An 18,126-nucleotide genomic window follows, 5' to 3' on the forward strand; every position below is an offset into this window, starting at 1 on the left:
ATAATCATCAGACTCCAAGGACACATTCCAAGCAGGCAAAGATGCTCAAGCATGTGAAGCAGGGCCAGAGGTGCCTGGGGGTGGGGTGTAGCCTTAAGGGCCTGCATTTGGTCTCTGGACCCAAGGTTATCCACCCCACGCTAGCGGGAGAAAGGGGGACTACAGGAGACACTCCAATGGCCCAGCTCAGAGACCAGCAACTGTTGGTTCCTCTCTTCTTTGAACACTTTTCATTCCAGCTGATGATTTTAAGAACCCTGTAACTAAGAAGTAGTGCTTGAGTTTGCTTCGCCCCTCTTCCCTCCCTGCTCCTTTTCCTTTGGTGTCATGCCTTTCAGATAGTAAGCAGTGTCTCATTACCAGGAGTCTTTCCCCCCCTGACAGAACACCAGAGGGGGGAAAAAATGCTCCAAACCTGAGTTTTCTTTTTATCAGTTTCAGCAGCCTTTGTAGGAGATATGAAGTATAGTACATCATCCTTCTGGTGTACCTGGAAGTAAGTCCTGATAGTCCAGTCCCAAGGACAACACTGGAGAGTAGTCAGACTATCCAAATGGTCAAATACCAGTCCAGGTCCAAAACAAGCAAGGTCTGAAGTCAATCCTGAAGGTCAGGTTCCTGCCTTGGCAGAAGATCCAGAGCTGGAACACCTGGGGATCAGTCTCAGAGTCCCAGTCCAGTGGTCATCCCAAGGCAACCAAACTGTGGACCATCATCAGAGAAAACTAAGCAGACACAGAGCTTCTGACTTACTTCCCTTTTACCCTTCCCAATCTTGATTGCTGCACCTGAGTTTGCTCCAACTGAGCAGCTGTGTCTCTCCACTTGACGAAGCATGTGACCTTCCCCTGCTGAGTGACCACAAACTTCTTCTCTGACCTAACGAGCCTCATGATCTCCACCTGGTCCACTAGTGAGCTGAGTTGTTTTCCCTTGCCTGCCTTATTCTCCTGGAGTGCTCTTCCTGCTGTTTCCGATCAGAGGCTGCCATGTCCACGGAGACGCCTCTGCTTCCGGTGATGTGTCACCCATCCCTAGCTGCCCTGAACAGTTAGCTGCTCCTGCAACATCCTCTGATGTCCTGTGAGTACCTCCTAAGTCCCCAACCTCCCCTTCTCTGTCTCCAGCTTCTCCCAATGTGTACCAATCATGGCTACATCCCTCACCAGAATCCTCTTCCCTTTCCTCTGTTGTCCCGCCAGTTCATGGCATTCTGTGGGTTTCTTTACCCTTTCAGACTCTGAAACTCACCTGTGGATTTCCAGGAGGTCTATGCAGAAGTAAAGTGTGTGCTGGATAGCTTATTTGTATCTGAGGCACTGAAGAACCTTGCCTGAGTGCAATGAGAGGCTGTTTCTACATAGGGACTCCAAAAATTATTATTATTGTATTGGGACGTTTTTAATGTTTTATGTTATATTATGTTTTTATGTGTGTTGGAAACTGCCCCAAGTGGGTAGGGCAACCCAGCCAGATGGGCAGGGTATAAGTAATGAAAGTATTATTATTATTATTATTATTATTATTATTATTATTATTATTATTTTATTTATTAGTCTGCTATAGCTTGCTAAGTGGACCCTTCCACTTTGGGGGCAGTCTTTCATCCTTATAGTTCTTTGTCCTTATAGAACTTCTTGGACAGCTAGCGAGCAAACAGTTTTGTTTCATCTGAGAAAGGAAGTGGAATGCATCCAGAATGTGTCTCTGCGGCAAACTCAAATAGTTTTTGAGGTTATGTGCACCATGCAAACAGGATTGTGCTCAAGACTGTCTTTATTGTTAGGCAGGATGACATGGTCCATCTCGGGTGGCAGCTTTCTGAGTCCCATTACAGGGACTGTTATTTTGTTACTTTTTTTGTTTTGTTTTATCCTCCTAAAAAGGTAGCATTTGGATTTTCTGCCTCAGTGCCAAAACTGTCTTGGGCAGTTTCTGGATAGGGTGTCCAAGTGTGGATTGTGCAAAGTGTGTGTGTGTGTGGGGGGGGAGAGACAGTCTACATTTTTTCTTTGCTCATGTAACTGTAACTTTCAAATCCTCCTTTCTGTGTCTGCAAAGCAATGAGAGGCGACTGTTTGCATATGTCCAAGACTTGGCTCATCTTGTTAGTCTCAGTGAGGAAAATGCTTTTTGGCACTTATCCTTTCCAGGTATAATGTGGCATGAAATAAAAATGGCATTTGGCATTCATCATAGCCTGCCATTCATTCCTCGTGAATGCTAATTTAATTTACCACCATTTCACCCTTTTGTGCTGCAATTCTGCATCGTAATGAGGTTCAGCCATCTGCCTGCTCAGCGCAGTTCTTAACCTGGCAGGAAAGATGCACTTTGAGTTCCATGCCATCCTCGTTATGGGGACCTTCTTCCTCCGCAGTAACCTTGGCATTAATGAATGCCCAACTGCAGCCTGCCTTTCTTGTGATTTGCAGTCCAGATTTTGAGCTTACTGGGTGGAAACTGTAATTCTGCCAGAGGAATACTGCATCCCAAATATGTCTTTGACATATTCCTTAGGTAATTCCCAAACATATTATAAAAATGAAAGTTTTACCTCTGAGTTGGTTCCAAAATGTTGGTTTTTGGGGAGATTCAGTCAAAATTCAACAAAAGTAAGATACAAATGTTAAGCAACCGATTTGTCGAATTCACACAACCTTCCAAGCCACAGATAGGGAAACAGTGGCACCCTAGATATTGTTGGATTATAGCTCCCATCATTCCTGATCATTGGCCAGCAATGCTGCCTTGGGCTGATGCAAGTTGGGACTCCAGAAACATCAGGAGGGCCGCAGCTTCCCCTGGTCTGTCCCACCAACATAATCTTATAAGTCAGCAGGGCAAAAGGAAAAAAAGAAATTAACCAAGAGAGTTTGGAGAGAGCGGAGACTGTAAATGAAGCATGGACTGATGAATGCAGTGTGCAAGCCTTTAAATAGTCAGGCAAATGTAATCAAAATTTAATTAAAACTGGACACGCTAGCAAGCAGCCTGGAAACAAGATGCATTATAATAAGGCTGGTGTGCTGGTGGAACAGAACAGATCTTTGCAATGTGGTGCTTCTGAATGGAACAGCAAATGCCCACAGATCAGGCAAGAAGGCATCAAAATGAAAACTGCTTAGAGGCAAAAGCTCCCTGCTTAGGGAATCTAGCCTGATGGTGCTCTGTGGGTCGGCTGTGGCATCTCATTTTGCATCTTCCTCACAGTCTCTGGAGCTTCAGGCGCTTCCAAGTTGTTTGACTATGGATGACTCACGCCCTCCTAATTTTTTTTTTTAATAACCACCCCTTTGACTTCTTTTGATATCAATAGGCTTCTGTTGACACATACATGGTGAGAGCAGGTGTCTACCAAAGCCTTAGGCATCCCTTCCATTTTCCTGCTTTGCTTATCAATCTGGTAACAAGCCACCTTGTAACATTTCAGTGGGCAGACGATGGAGAATCCCGATTTTATTGTTGCTCATTTTCTTCGGGACTTGAGGCAGCTAGTGCTTCTTTCTGTCTCTCATATGAAAGCCTCTTTCAGAGGTTTGGCTTGTGTTTTCTCTTTCCCAGGTATCAGTGCTTAACACTCTCCTCTTCTAGGTTGTGCCTTTCTACTTTCCTGGTTTGCTCTTATGTTGTGGGTAAGGATGGGAGAAAAATTCAGTTCACTTCGCATGAAAAAGTGAACCTACTTAATTCAAACTTCCTGAAACCATGTATGAACCAAAATGCATTCATCCTTTGAAAAGTGCGCTTCACTGAATTATGCGGCGTAGTTCTGCAACCAAATAATGTATACAAAATCCACAAGTTTGCATAAGAATGCACACAGTATTGAAAATAGTGTGCAAAAAGGCATTACATTGCAAAAATGTGTATATTGGGACAATTGTTTACGAAGACTTTTAAAAAAAGAATTTGCAAATTGATGTGAAAATGTGGAGATCTGAGATGAGAAATATGAGGAATTGTGAGAAACCAAAATTAACATATTCGTCCATCCCTAGTTATGGGTATATGCAGCCTATGCTGGGTTTTGACATTTCAACAGTCTAGTACTTATTAAGGATATATTGAGAGTTTGCAGCCTCCCCTAGGGTAGATCATAGAAGAAGTTAAGAGCTTGCTGGATCAGGCCAATGGCCCATTCAGTTCAATATCCTGTTCTCATGGTTGCCAACCAGATGCCCATGGGAAACGGACCCGAGCACAAGAGCATTCTATTTCCCTGCTTTTTCCAGCAACTGGTATTCAGAAGCATACTTGCCTCCAAAGTAGCAGCATTGTGACATCTACTGTCAAAATGGCTGCACTAAGAGTGTGTGTGTCCCCAAATGAATGTCTGAAAAGTTTGAAGACTACTCTAGCTAAGCCCAGAATGTGATTTTGATGAGAATTGCCCCCTGACTGTATGAAAAGTGACATTTCCACAGCAAATTTGGAATTTCTTACTAAGGAAAATAGTCTGAGGAACTGATCACTGGTAGCGATGTGGTGATTCATAGGCTTGGACTGTTAAGGGGCATGTACCAGTCTTTTGTCTTTCACCTTCTTTGTTTGTTAGAGTTCTTTCTGGATTTCCTTTTTGAGAGCCTTGTGTATGAGAGCAGCCTGCTGATGCCCTGCTCCCTGACACTGCGCACACATTCGTGTCGCATTGGAGATGCTAGCAACAGAACATCAGAGGGAAGCTCTGCTTGGGGGTTCGATGCTAATAGGCTGCAATTTCACAAGAAAGCTGCATTTGGCAACATGTTGCTGGCCTTCCTTGTGCTTTCAAAAGCAAAGTGATGTATAATGGCCATATCATGGATCTTTGCAGCCTCTGTTCACTTTACAAAGCACATTTCTAAATTAAGCCTTTCAGCATACCCCTTTCTGAGCTGATTCAGTTGTAACAGTCCTGAGAGGCAGATTTCGCTTTCGCTTCTTCCTAACGAGGAGTTCAAGATGCTGTGCAACGGTTTTGTCAAAAGGTGAGATTGCTTTCTCCCCTTTCCATCCAGTTACCTTCTCACATTAAGAACAAGTTCAAACGGTTTTCAGAGGCAACCTATCATTTATAATTTCCCCGCATGGTAATGCGGATGGATGGCCAGCGAGCATGCCAGAGGATCAACATTTCCCTAATGCATGAAACACTCCAGAGAGCAAAGTATTTAACAAGTAAATACTGGAACTTTTTGGGCATCATTTTTGGATACATCTGATCTGGCTGCAATGAAGGGTAACCTGGAACTATGTCATTCCTAGGTGTAGCATGAATACCACAAGCTGGCCAAGTGATGCAGAGTGTCCAGCACATTTAGTAAGGATTAGGTGATTTTAGCTGTTGGTAAAGAGCGACGCAGGTGGCGTCGTGATCTAAACCACTGAGCCTCTTGGGCTTGCCGATCAGAAGGTCAGCAGTTCAAATCCCTGTGATGCGGTGAGCTCCTGTTGCTCAGTCCCAGCTCCTGCCAACCTAGCAGTTCAAAAGCACACCAACCCCCCCCAAAAGTGCAAGTAGATAAATAGGTACTGCTCTGGTGGGAAGGTAAATAGCGTTTCTGTGCACTGCTCTGGTTTTGGTGTTCCATTGTGCCAGAAGTGGCTTAGTCATGCTGGCCACATGACCCGGAAAAACTGTCTGCGGACAAATGCCGGCTCCCTCAACCTCGAGCAAGATGAGCGCTGCAACCCCAGAGTCGTCTGCGACTGGACTTAACTGTCAGGGCTCCTTTACCTTTACCTTTGTTACCAAGTCTACATGTGTCCTTAATCACGATGCTCCAAAAACAAGGTTGAACCATTTCCTTAATTACTCTGGGAGAATTAGTAAAAACCACAGAGTACCAATTTGGTTTTCAAGAGAAATATGTCTATTACAAGTGCCAAAATGGCATAAACGGAATAAAAGTGTTTTGGTGTTTCAACTGCTATGATGCAATGTTTGGGGAAGAGTAAAATGGTTGGTTACAGCAAAATTGTACACAGGCTACCCAGACCTGCACTGCCTGAACTAACAGCTTAACTGTTCTACCACAGACTTTCTGTGTGTGCAGGCTGCAGTTGACTTGGCTTCATCCACTACATCACCATTATACAAATATTCTGAAGTACAATCAAGAACATTAGTGGTCCCCCCAAAGAGAGAGATTTTTCCAAGGCTTATGTTCCCTTAAGGTTCCTGAGTAGCCTGAAGAAAACTAGAAATATTGAGAAGAGTCAAGGGGGACAAGGTAAGAGAAGCAAGGAGAGGAGGTAGATGGGTTCAGAGCTGCCTGCTCTCATTAAGGCCATATGGAGGTTGAGCAGACTTGAGCAACAGCCTGACCACTCAGGGAAACTGAACAATACAGTCCACTGAGATCAATCAGGTGTCATGAAGTGGCTGGATGCAGAGGAACAGTGGGAGGAAGCAGCTGGAGAACCACCAAGGGAAGAGGGCTCAGAGCCCAGAACTGGTGGTGGGACAACGATGAGTGGTCAGAGGGAGAAGAGGGAGAAGACTAGGATGAGGTGGTGTCGGAAGCTGAAGGGGTAACAGGGCTTAGTGAGCAGGGAGAGACTGTGGCAGAGAGAAATCCAAAATCAGAAGCTGAAGTAGGAGGATGGGTGGAGAGAGGCCAAGAGGCACCCAGATAGTTGAAATCCGTTTGCAAGAATCTTGTCATGCCAGGAGACAGCTAGTTCTTTCATCGCTACAGTTTCAGAAATTTTATTCAATCCTATTTTTATTCTCCTTATTTACTCAGAGAATTAGTAATTGTAACTGAATGTGCAACTGTGTTATCCTTAATGTATTCTGAAAGCAGTCGGTGCAGAGGAAGGGCTTTGAAACTTTCTTTTCGCTGCTGCTGCTGCTGTTCTCTCTTTATTCCGAGTAGCACCAAAGAGCTCTTTGCTGTGCTGTGCATATGGTGAGGCTTAATGAGAGCTTAAGGAGGAATTTCTTCCTCCTTACTGTTGTGCTTTTGCTGTTTCACTGATCTTTTTTTCCTGAACGAAATGGCTCAGTTTCTTTAACGCAGGTCCTCCCACTAGGGGATGAGGGAGCATTCTGGGAAGAATTCCAGAGCAGCAGGCTGTATTGCAGCTACTTCATAGAAGCCAAGGGGATAATTGTGTAGAAGAGGCATGCCCCCCCCCCAGCACTTGTGGACATTTGCTAGGGAGTTCTGATTGGAGGCCTTCTCCCTGGCATGTGTCCACTGTGCCTCCAGAGACGTATCTCATTTCCACACTTTACAGCTACACCAAGGACTTGAGGTGCCACACTAAGCTTGACAGGGTTACACAAATCAAGTGTTAACAAAATACAGTGGAGCAGTGAGATTCCCCACCGACCCACAGGAAACAATCAAAAGATGGCACAAGTAAATGGGGTCTAGAGATGCATCTGGTAATAGTGACTTTGTTTTGCCATAATCTCATCCCATTCCCAGGGTGCGCTCTCTCTCTCTCTCTCTCTCTCTCTCTCTCTCTCTCTCTCTCTCACACACACACACACACACACACACACACACACACACACACCCCTTAATCTATGAGACCACTTTGATAAAATCTTTAATTCTGAAACTAAAATACATCTCCTGGCAATTGGTTTCCTGTGTCACATCTCTGTGTCACATCTCTGTGTTCTCACTTCTGTTTCTTTTTAAAAAGAAATGCAGTCCTGAAATTACTCGGTCATAGGATGGGCTCCAAAGTTTTATGGTTTATTTAGATTTTGGAGATTAAATATTTCCACTCCAGCGTATTTGGCATAGATTCCACTCCTCCCCCAGTGAATTCTTTAATGTTCCAAGTAGCTCATCCACATCCTCAAGCAGCACAAGTTGAAAAGTATGAAAAAAATGACATTGCTGGACTCTATAATAACTATTCCATCCAAGATGACACAGATGCAAGTGAATTAGCCAGCAAATAGTAAGGCAAACTGCTCACAGCAGGTTCCCCAAGAGTTTGACCTATTGCCCCCAGACCTTTCAACATCTGGAAAAAGGCCTTTGACATTGCACAGATGCATTGTTGATACAGAAGCAAGTTATTTTTGCTGCCATCACTGCCCAAAGAGTAGGACTGAAAATGAGCTGCCGCCTGTAAGTCTTGTGCCATTGGCACTCTAGCTGCAATCACAATCATGTCACCGCCCTCAGCTCCTCTGAATAGCAAGGAAGTTCCTCTGAGCATCCTTCTCCTTCCTGTTTATCAGTGGCTCCATTTCCCCCAGTTCCCCAGTTCCCAAAACCCACCAATCTGGAGCCCAAGCTTACTGAGTCCTCAAGCAATATGAGGAGATGACCTGGTTTACCTTTGCTGAGTCTGTGACAGGAGTCAATTTACGGTATGGGGGGGGGCAAATTATACCTGGTTTTTGTCACCTTTGTGTTGGATGCAGGAAACAAAGGTGTTGCTTGTTAACAAGGATCAAAATAATGGTTAGGATCTGACCACCTTCCCCTGAAAACTCTCTACAGAAGTTGCTGTGTGTGTGTGTGTGTGTCATATTGCACAAAAATACATGGTGTTTAAATATAACAGGTAAACATTTCCCCAGGCATCTAATGAATCTTGGCCACAAAGGGCAACATCAGTTTCTTAATCCTACTGAACTGGTGCTTGTGGGCATTACGGAAGTATGTCACAGCTGAAAGCAAAGCGGCAACGAGCTACTCACTATTTATTTTCCCCTCCATTTTTCACTGGCTGTGTAGTCATTACGCTTCTCCTCATAATATTTATTTTGTCTCTGTAATGCCATCTGCTGAGAAAGTTATTGCCTCACATATGGGGCTTCCGGCAGGGCATATGGCTGTCCTTAATGAAATGCAAATAATCACCAAAGCATAGAGTGCTCCAACATTTAATTCAGGTCTTATCCCCACCCCCTTATTTATTTTTTTATTCATACAAAAATAGCATTCTGCAAAACCGCAGCATGTGTCATGGTTTTATAGTTTCTACATAGCACATTTTTTAAACTTTCTCATTACTGTAAGCTGCTTGCGAGAGCCCTGCCAGTAGCACATAAATGTTAGCAATTAAATGAATAAAAAATATATATTTCTGGAAGCATTAAAAAAACCAAACTCCTATCCATCATTAAAAGACTGGGAGTGTAATGTAAACTCATGGTTTCCTCACCTCTCATGCAAACAAATAAGCCCACCCCTTCTCTTTCTAGAGTTAACCATGAAAGTTGCAGAGACAGTATTGTTGCACGGTGTAAAATTCCAAGGGTTCCAGGCTCTTTGTGTTTCTTTTAGGAATGAGGAACAGTGGAGACTGTGGTATATTTAGGATTTCAAACAGAAATCAGACATTGCTCTGACTCTCTCCAACTTGCTGCTTTTCTTCTGGCCCACAACGCTGCAACTTTCTACTGTCAACTCTGGCATTGTCCTTCTAGCTATCTGCAGGTTGAGGGAGGGGCCTCTCCCATTCTCCATCTCACACAGAGCACCTTTCTTTAGCTCCCCTTAATGGCCCATCACCCAGGTGGCCACCTCATCAGGAAGCTAGCATAGCTTATATTTTAATACTTGCCAGATCCAGGGGTTGGAAGGGTCTCAGCATACAGCCCATTCCCCGCTCCACCAGACTTGTAGCAATACTGTACCATGGTTAGCTCAAAAAGAGAAAGGGCGAGATACCAGGGTTTGCTGGTCCACCTCAAATTCTGAATGCAAATTTTGGATTGAAGTAGATGAAGGTTAGGGACGCGGGTGGCGCTGTGGGTAAAAGCCTCAGCGCCTAGGACTTGCCAATCGAAAGGTCGGCGGTTCGAATCCCCACGGCGGGGTGCGCTCCCGTTGCTCGGTCCCAGCGCCTGCCAACCTAGCAGTTCGAAAGTGCAAGTAGATAAATAGGGACCGCTTACCAGCGGGAAGGTAAACAGCATTTCCGTGTGCTGCGCTGGCTCGCCAGATGCAGCTTGTCACGCTGGCCACGTGACCCGGAAGTGTCTTCGGACAGCGCTGGCCCTCGGCCTCTTGAGTGAGATGGGCGCACAACCCTAGAGTCTGTCAAGACTGGCCCGTACGGGCAGGGGTACCTTTACCTTTACCTAGATGAAGGTTAGTGTTAATCTTGGTGCTGATGTGATGCTTTATCATCATGCTTGATTCCAGAAAGGCATTGGAGAGGATTTTGCACATAAAAGGGAAAGGGGGAGGCTGAGAGAGCAGCATACAACCTTCCATAGATAGGAGATCAGGAATGGTCCATCTCCAGCAGCCCACAGCATTTGCAAGTACAGGGTTTAAGAAGCCGCTATCAAACAAAATAGTTAAGTGTGTTTATTTTATATTACCATTTTATGTAAGTGTAATCTGTGACAGCATCAGAATACATCACTAAGTTATGAAGTTAAAATTCATACATTAAATATGTATCAGGCCTTGGGGTTGCAACCCTCTGTTGTCCATTATAATTGTGGCTCTGTTCGACTTCGAGTTTATATCATTGGCACACATTTTCTACATTTTCCCTGTGGAAAACCTGTGATGCTTCTCACATATTATGGAGAAGTATGCTATTAAAAAACAGAGATATTAGAAACACAAGTTTCTGTTAGCAAGCCCATTGAGACATGCTGCATGTATTATTTTTGATAGCTTTTAGCCTTTCTGGTATATACTGGTAGATTTCATTGCTTAATGTGCCATTTTCAAATTGTGTATTTCTGAGCAACCTTCAGCGAGTTTGCTATGACTGACCAGATGAACTCGGGGCTTACTTCCCTGCCCCTCCTCTCCATTTAAAAACCAGCCCATGCTTCAAAATAATTTTATGCTCCATTTTTTTTCTTTGAACCTCATTAGCTGCACAGAATGTTCATAACAGTGAACCAGGATGTTCCTTGAAATAGTACTGAAGGAAATTCCCAGTTTGTAGATCCATCTAGCACAGTGTATTCTAATCTACATCATATTTATCTGGGCGACAAAACTGACGATGGTCACCATGGGAATTAATGGGGAAGATGCTAGAGCCAGTCATCCCACCCGCTTCTTCCAATTTCTAAAAATGGTGTTCCAAGGAATCAGTTGTCTATTGTCTACCACAGGGATGACCAACTCCCAAGAGACTGCGATCTACTCCTGGAATAAAAAAACTGGTAGTGATCACCCTTTTGGGGGGGGGTATGTCCAGAATTGTTGAGCCTTTTTTAGGGGGGAGCAACATAGTTCTGCTTTTTGGGGGCATGCCATAAATCGCTCACAAACCAATAGACACTCTGCAGCTCTCACCTACTATGCGGCTTCATCCCCGACGACACTCCCGCTATGTGATCAGCTCCACTGGGGCCATCACAGGGAAGCAGAGGACAGATGCCAAGAACAGTCTAATGATGGCCGATGCCATGGGTAGACCGGCACAGTCGGGGATCCAAGAAACCTCCTGATGGAGTGAACTTGCCACAGCCTGCCGGCAGGGGCTTCCTAAACACCAGTGTACCAGGGTGCCAGCGGCCCAGCAACGGCTGACTCACGTCAGGTCAGGATGGCACGCACACGGATGCTCTTTTTCCAATGAGCCAGTGATCCACCACGATCTATTACAATCACCCGGGGATTGACCTGTTGATTGCGGTCGACTGGTTGGACATCCCTGGTACCAGTATAGACCGATATAGATAAAACTGATAGAATTAGCTTCCCTCCCTGTTGGGCTAGCTCAAATGGTTGATGCCAGTACCACCCAAAACTATCAGTTTGTAGCCCCAACTTTTTAAAGCACACATGCCAGAAGTTTAGAGTTTCAGTGATAAAATTCATAACATTGCCCATCATGATAAATTGATGCCCTTTGTATCCACTCTTTGTCTAGTGTCATTCCTAACAAATAGTGTGCTTAGTAGAGAGGTGTTGTTCCCTAATGAGAGAACCTCTGTCCCTGTGATAATAGTGGCTGTTGCTGCAGACTCCTGCAATGTTTTATTTGTACATCCTGTTTACATGAAAAGCCAGACCTGATGGCTTTCCAAGAGGATTAGACAAATCCATGGAAGATAAGGCTGTCAACAGCCACTAGCTGTGATGGCTAGGTTCTCCCTCCACAGCCTGAGGCAGAATGCCTCGGAAGACCAGTTGCAGGGAATTGCAGGTGGGCAGAGTGCTTTGGGGCTTCTCATAGGGATTTGGTTGGCCACTGTGAGAACAGGGTTTCTGGACTAGATTGGCCTGATCCAAAGGGCTCTTCTTATGCACCAGCGTTCAGTTGCAGCTCTAGGGTTTTGTGCTGGAAGCTAAGCAGCTGTGGGCTTGCAGGTTTTTATACCAGCTTCGCATCGGCTTGGTAGATTCCGTGCCTTGTGACTGCTGCAACTTATTATCCGTTAGATAAATTTCAGGGCTATCACTCTTTAGAGAAATGGAAACATTGGAGAAAATGAAAACCCTCCAGGACGTGATTGTCGGAGGCTTTGCAGGCAATTTGTTTTGTGTTATAATGTGCACTACCCTGCAGAGTTAGACATGGGGAAGCCATGAAAAAAGCCATGAACATCAGGAGATGAGAATGAAATATGTATGTAGCCGTGAGTGAGCACCTCTGATATTCATTCAGTTTCTGTTTCCAGAAAACTTAGGTGCATCTTCACAGTTCCCCATTTTTCATCTAATCAAGAGCTGTAAGGCTCAGCCAGCTGCTGTAATGTAAAATGAAACTGGGGTTCTGCCTGGCTTTCGGGTAAGAATTGTGCTGAGACCTCTCAGGTCAAGGCTTCATGCATTTAGATAGATGGCAGCTCATCCTCCAACCACTCTGTTTCACCCATGAGCACCACATTTACAGAATCCTGTCATGAGGGGGGAGAGAGAACACATCCTCCAAATGTCGTATTCCATGGACTTTCTGTTCCTCACTTTCATACCATGCATGCTGATGGAAGTAGAGATGAAGATAGAAATAGGCCTTGTGAGTAAACAGCTTTTCAATCTGGTGTATATATAAATAGTGCTAGATCTTTGGCACCCCATTTGTTATGGTGACACCAAACTAATTCTTACTCATATAAGAATGTAAGTTAGATGGTCCGAGGCCCTCTGTAAAACTGGCGTAAAACACACTCTTTTACATTCATTTGTCAATTCCTTCTCCCTCTGAACCTCCCTCCTTAACTTCATTCTTAAATAGAAATCATATTCATAAGGTCATGGCGATGTTTTATTAACATAGCACATTCTCCTGTTGCTTGTTTTAAACTATTGTTTTTGTTTATTTTTACATAATTGTACAAATGGGGCTTACCGTATTTTTCACTCTATAAGACGCACCAGACCACAAAACGCACCTAGTTTTTGGAGGAGGAAAACAAGAAAAAAAAATCTGACTCTCAGAAGCCAGAACAGCAAGAGGGATCGCTGCGCAGTGAAAGCAGCAATCCCTCTTGCTGTTCTGGCTTCTGGGATAGCTGCGCAGCCTGCATTCACTCCATAAGATGCACACACATTTCCCCTTACTTTTTAGGAGGGAAAAAGTGAGTCTTATAGAGCAAAAAATACGGTAAATGAATAAACTCAAGGCTGGCAGCCCACTCACATGAGGGAAGAGGCAAAATGGATGAGCTAAAGAGATACTGCAGAGGCAGGCTTCATTTGAAGAGCTATAAGTAGCTGTGTGCAGGGATCAAAACCAGTGCATGTCTGAACACAGATGGGGGGAATATAATAAAATATATTTTATTGTTTGCACCCAGGTTAAGAGATGGGTAGTAGATCTGAAGGTAGAAAATGCTTTGTGCTTTATGTTTAAGTCTGTAGTGGTATAGCAAAGGTCTTTTTTATTCATGTGATGCCGTTTGTATCCCTGCTTTTGAAAACAACTTAGGTTAAGATTCAGAAATGTGTTATGAAGCTCTCTCTTTTGATTTCATTGGAAAAAAGCTGCTTTCTTTGTGGGCTTAACAGACCTAACTGGATCATCAATAAACAACCCCCAATGTGGACTTCTTGATTTAACAAGGTTTAGACTAGTACCCACAGAACTGTGTTTCTTCAAGTTTCTTTTCAAAAATCACTTAATAGAACTTCTTTAAATGAGGCTGTTGGGATTTGTTCTTATAGCGTATCTTACTTCCTAGCAGATACTTTGGATCAAGCAAGGTTGTTCACACACAATTAAGTAGACAAGGGCTAAAGTTAGCTTTACAAAGGGATTTCAGGTGGTTAATAAGTTTTGATAAGGCAGCAGCTTTATGCTAAATATTCCCTTTGATTTCCTGAAGGCTATTTAATGCTTAAGCCGATCAACTGAGGTTTGCAGAGATCTGTTCAACTAAAAGGACAGAAATTAGCATGTCGGTCCTTCAGGGAGTTCTACCTGAACACCCAAAAGGCAAATCCCTCTGTTCTTTGATCTGAGGTCTTATTTTAAAATGAGGGGCTAGGTGAGGGACAGCACAGAAACTGATGATTGGAACTTAACATTGCACAGATAAATGTTCTCCTATATGGAGGGTCCATCATTATATGAATCCAGTCACAAAAAACATTTCCCCCATGATTGCGTTCCCACAAAGAAACTAAAATCTAAAAACTCGCTGATAGGGTGTTTTCTCCTTTCCTGTGGGATTTGATTTGAAAATCAAGTCCTCCTCCAGCTGCCTTTTTTGTCGTAGAAGCAAGCACCAGCACAGACCTTCCTTGGCCCCACAGGGTCCCTTTTGCATGCCCCCTGCCCAGAAATTGGATTTCAAATGAGCATTCTATTGTAGCCAATATATTAGGTTGAAATGTGTGCTGTGTGTGTGTGTGTGTGTGTGTGTGTGTGTGTGTGTGTGAGAGAGAGAGAGAGAGAGAGAGAGAGAGAGAGAGAGATCCCTATGACAGCTCTGGTTTATGAATATGGCCATGGTCTCAGAGAGATTGTCAACTGACCCCTAAAGGGGGGGAAAAGAAACTGTATTTACATCTTCTTCCGTCATGGGGGAAGAAAGCAGCTCAGAAGGAAAGTTTTAATCAGAAGAATGTGCTCTAAGGAAAGAGATAATGAAAATTCTTTCCCTATCATGGCTCAAACCTCTAATCCAGACTGCACTTCATCTAGCTTGCACATGGTAAACAAACAAACAAACAAACAAACAAACAAAACAGTTGGCAAAAAAACAAAACTTTGGGAAACATTCTTGAGGCTGAGCATCACAGGTAGTTTTAATCCTCACTGTTTTAGATCCCTGTGCTCATTAGACCTGTGATGTTAGTTTCCAACATGCTGGATAATGTAAGGCAGCAGCTATGAATCGTATTTCTTTGGTGTTTTAGGAAGCCCATTTGGTAAAATCTCTAGGACCTTGGGTATGGCTACTGAGCCCAGGCAAATAGCTTCCTCTCCCTTTCCAGAACCTTGCTCTTCCAGAGTAATTCTATTAAGAGGTGTCAGAATGACCTCCCCAATCCATTAGCAGTAGTGCTCCAATGAAGAGATGAATTTTGTGTTGTGCTCTGGAGGTGAAGAAAGGGGAATCTTGTTTTGTTGTTGCCTCATGTTCTGAAAATAGCAACTTGATCTGACGTGCACAAAAACACTTCCTGTCTCTCTCAAGTAATGGCCAAGTAGAAGCAAACCTTTCTGGCAGACTTTGGACCTATTTGGACAAAAGCCAAAACTCCGGGGTCAGACTTTTTGAGTAGCTAATACAAGGGTAGCCAGAGTAGTACCAGTCAGATGTTGTTGGACAATTCCCACCAGTGTCAGTTAGCATGGCCAATAGTCAGGAATGATGGGAACTGTAGTCCAGAGCAGTATCTGGAGGGTGCCGCATTAGCTATTCCTGAACTAAGATTTTCATCAGATAGGCACGATTAAGGCAATGTAGCATTGTGAGTTTGGGAGTGGCATTAACCGGTGTGCTTGAGTCCCTTCTGATTCCTGGATACAACAAGGATTCAATTGTTGGAAAAGCCAGGCCAGCTTTTTGGTGAGTTAATGGCCCCATAAATATGGGTTGTTGGGGTAACCAAGGAAGTGGCTTTGTGCCAGAGAACAATTTGTTTGGTAAATTAAGCCATATATCCAAAAGACACCAGAGTCTCTGCTGGAACAAAGGCAGGCTGATGTGCCACTAGCAAAGATGGCAGAGGGGATTAGTTAGCAGAGACAAGGGCCAGTGGTAGAAGAGGTCTAGGATTACAGTTTTGCTGTAATATATGTGCATATATGCTGTGTATGTGTGTAAATAACCTATATAGCCTAAAGATACCACAGTTTTCGCTGTGTCTCATTTGCAAAGGAAACACAAACCTTGAGTAAGGACCTGGAATCTCATACTGCTGTGAAGATTGGGGTGGCATATAACAAGAGATGCAATCAACACACACACACACACACACACACACACACACACACACACACACACACAACTTTGTGTGGTCCTGAGTTTTAATCCATTAAAGTGCAGTCCTGTGCACACATATCTAGGAGCAAGCATAACTGAACATAGTAAGACTTAGACTCAGTCATTAATGAATGAATGAACGAACCAGTGTTGATCAAAACAAAAACATGTTCTTCATTTAATTCTTACACACTATCATATTTTGGCCATAAATGCATATTTCTATAATTTGCTTTCCTATTCCTTCACAGAAGGTCTTTCACTCTGTCTCTCTTTCCCTCCCAAATGTAGCCATAGTAGTTAGGGACATTCATCCAATGCTGTCTCTCCCTTTACCATCAAGTACAGCTATGCCTCTGCTGGCCACACAATTTAGCCATAATGAGAAGGTGGCCTACATGCGTACAGGTGTGAAGGGACAGGGCTCCTTCACATGAGGAAGCAGGATTCCATCCCATGGAGGAGCATTACATGTTGTCAGGGAACTGCCATCAGCTCAGAGGTGAGAGGTGGAAGGGCAGTTGTGTTATAGGGAACCTCCGAAGATCTTGCAAAGCAGCAGCTCCTCTGGCAAGGAGGAAAGCCCCACCTCCAGTGGAGAGGAGGTGGTGGGACCAGGGGATGCTAGGGAGAGCCCCAACACTGAGCCTGGGCAAACTGGAGAGGATGGAAGTACCCCTTTGCCAGCGCCCACTCTGCACAGGAGGTTTCAGCGCCGGGAGGGGCAGAGAAGGCTGGGGGTCATGTGACTGTTATGCTGGGGGAGGTACAAGGACCGACCACTCCCTGATTCTGCTAGTGATTGAGCCAGACATGAACTTACGACGCTCTTCGCTGTAAATAGTTTGCACTAAGAATAAAGCCTAGAAAAGACAGGTCGGAGTCTTGCCTGTTTACTCTCAAGCAACAACACCAGCACCTGACACGTGTAGGGCCCAACCTCAGTATAGTCATCACATTGCTGATGGGGCAAATATGGTGTAACCCCCATCATTCTTTGGATGAAACCTTGTTCCAAAACACCTAGTAAAATATGAGGCATGTATATGAGGCAGGAAGAAGCATTGTCAGTTAGGAGTTCTCTCAGGTTGTGTCAGTTTGGGTTCTCTCAGTTTCTCATTTTTCTAATCTTAAATTCAGTTCTCCACATTTTACAACAACAAAAAAAACTTCACGAAAATTCACCAGCATTTTAGTGTAAAATTCTCCTAATAAAACTCACTTGTGGGCAGATTTGACTATTGTACATATTTCTGCAGAAACTTTTATGATGAGGGCCTAGTCACCGCCATGGAAGGGCTTGGCAGGGCCCGTCCAGCTGTGGAATATTTAGAACGGCTGGCCCCCTCATTAAAAAATTGCGGGACCTCACCCCTTGCCCCCCCCCCCAGATGGCATGCCTGCTGTTAATGGCCGCTAGCTATGATGGCTATTCCTTGCCTGCATGGTTGGAGGCAGTGCTGTTTCTGAACACCAGTTGCTGGAAATCACAGGAGAAGAGAGTACCCTTATGGTCTGAGAACTGCCCATGAGCATCTGCGTGGCCAGTGTGTGAGCAGGATGCTGCATTGGATGGGCCATTGGTCAGATCCAGCAGGCTCTTTTATGTTTATGCATAGGTTGATGGGAGCTGGAGTCCAACAACATCTGGGGGGCTATCGCTGGAACAAGGACTCTCCAGGCATTTAGAGCACTGGAGTCCATTGACCCAGACTCACTGCTGAATCAGACTACTAAATCAATAGCAGCCAGAGGAAGGATGAGCCTCCAACTTCCAAGCCCCACTAAGACATCAGAGCAGATGA

The 18,126-nt window shown here is 44.3% G+C and overlaps 1 long non-coding RNA gene across 1 annotated transcript in view; it reads left to right on the top strand.

Moving 5' to 3' along the window:
* The first annotated feature begins 421 nt into the window (after nt 1–421).
* LOC144327264 (uncharacterized) overlaps nt 422–18,126 on the top strand; it is a 76,757-nt gene continuing 59,052 nt past the window's right edge. The window contains exon 1 of the long non-coding RNA XR_013392247.1: nt 422–1,083. This is a non-coding gene — a long non-coding RNA (uncharacterized LOC144327264). The remainder of the gene's footprint in view (nt 1,084–18,126) is intronic.

The sequence above is a fragment of the Podarcis muralis genome, chromosome 3 (genome assembly GCF_964188315.1).
Source record: "Podarcis muralis chromosome 3, rPodMur119.hap1.1, whole genome shotgun sequence".
Lineage (NCBI taxonomy): Eukaryota > Metazoa > Chordata > Lepidosauria > Squamata > Lacertidae > Podarcis > Podarcis muralis.